This window comes from Colobus angolensis, unplaced genomic scaffold, assembly GCF_000951035.1.
Source record: "Colobus angolensis palliatus isolate OR3802 unplaced genomic scaffold, Cang.pa_1.0 Scaffold153, whole genome shotgun sequence".
NCBI lineage: Eukaryota > Metazoa > Chordata > Mammalia > Primates > Cercopithecidae > Colobus > Colobus angolensis.
The window spans coordinates 3,670,133-3,671,901 of record NW_012114633.1 but is presented as its reverse complement, the minus strand read 5'-3'; the positions used below and the strand labels follow the sequence as shown (position 1 = coordinate 3,671,901).

General features: G+C 36.0%; 1 protein-coding gene across 5 annotated transcripts in view; it reads right to left on the bottom strand.

The window, feature by feature from the left end:
* The window catches only part of ORMDL1 (ORMDL sphingolipid biosynthesis regulator 1), a 15,078-nt gene that overhangs the window by 3,675 nt on the left and 9,634 nt on the right, over positions 1 to 1,769 (bottom strand). The gene's annotated exons all lie outside the window — the stretch shown is intronic.

The following is a 1,769-nucleotide window of genomic DNA, read 5'->3' as shown; positions in this document are numbered from 1 at the left end:
ACAGAGCGAGACTCTGTCTCAAAAAAAAAAAAAAAATCTGGAATAACATTCCATGTCACACCTATCTGACAAATAGTTAAGTAAGAAAATGTGAAAGCACTTTGAAAAGTCTTAATGCTATATAGATGGCTTTAATGCTATTTCTTCAGTTAAGTAAGCAATTTAATCAGAATATTTGAAATCATACCTGTTGGTCAAAAATATATTTTGAGAAATATGGACACTACACAGGTACATCTCAGTTGACCTTTTGTGTGATAGCTGTGATTAAAACTTCAGAATATGTCAGGTGTTTTACATGTATTATGATGCAATCTTCAATGTTTTACAGATGAGAAAACTGAGCCTTTGAAGAAAATGGCCAAAAGTCACAGAGCTTCAAAGGGGTTGAGCCAAAATCCAAATTCAGGGCCATCTGAATAACCAATATTTTTGTTATTACATGCATGCATGCATTCATTCACTTATTTATTTAATAAATCGGGTCTTACTCTGTTGCCCAAACTGGAGTAAAGCATATGACTAGAGCTCACTGCAGCCTCCAACTGCTAGGCTCAAACCATCTCCTGCCTCAGCTTCCCACGTAGCTTACGTTTATTTTTATTAGACCTCACTGACACTTTTCTTTGAGGTTAATTTTATATGGGACTAAACCAGTTCAAAATTTCCTCAAAGGGCTATAAATTAAGGAAAAAGGATCCCATTATTTTATGATCAGTTTATTCCTTTCACTTGAAAAATGCCTTCCCTTACTTAAATATCTAAAACCTATTCTCTCAAGTTCTAGCATAAGGATTTCCAACATCCACCTCCAAGAAGTCTTTTGTGCTATGCCAGGCTGTGCTGACACTATCATTGACATTATTATGTTTAAGCTAGATGGTGCAGAGTATTAAGATATATGAGCAATACCTCTATTATGTGTAGGCCACTGTACTTACTGTGGGATTCAAAGCAATCCATGCACTTATCAATTCTTTGGAGAGACAAAACAAAACATATATACATTTTTTTATTTGTCAATTATACCTCAATAAAGCTGGGGAAAAAAGGAAGCGGCATTTCAGGTAGAAGATATGATTTTGAACAAAGACAGAAATAGGACTACACATGAAATATGCAAGAAATGCTGCTTAGAAGGCCAGGTAGGAGTTGGGTGGGGATAAAATATTTACATCAAGGGAAAATGCGGTAAGAACTATTTTCTGGAAGGTGCAGAACATCAGATAAGAGAAAGAAATTAGATACCCAATACAGGTTACATGCTATCCAGGTAGATATTATCTCATTTATTTCTTACAGCATTAGGATTGAATTAGGTATCACTAGCTAGAATTTTATATATGAGCAAACCAAGCTGGCTGAGTGATATATATAGGACTCCACCTAGGTCTGTCCTGTAATGAAAGCCTGACCTCTTTTTTCCGAAGCCATACTCTTTCCCAAGGAGTCTGAATATCTTAATAGGTTAGGTGGCCAGTGAAATTCTTCTGATTGTCTAAATCATTGCTTAGGGAGATTAATCTGCCAGTGCAATATAGAATATGATTATGTATTTTGTGTCCTTATATGAAACCTAAGAACGGGAGCTGGAATACATTTGACCTGTATATCCTACATGTCTAGGTGCACTGATTAGCATGTAATATTGTCTTCATATGTACTGACTGAAGTGAAAACTAATTTATTATCAACTTGTTAAAAATTGTCTATAATTTGGCCGGGCGCGGTGGCTCAAGCCTGTAATCCCAGCACTTTGGGAGGCCGAG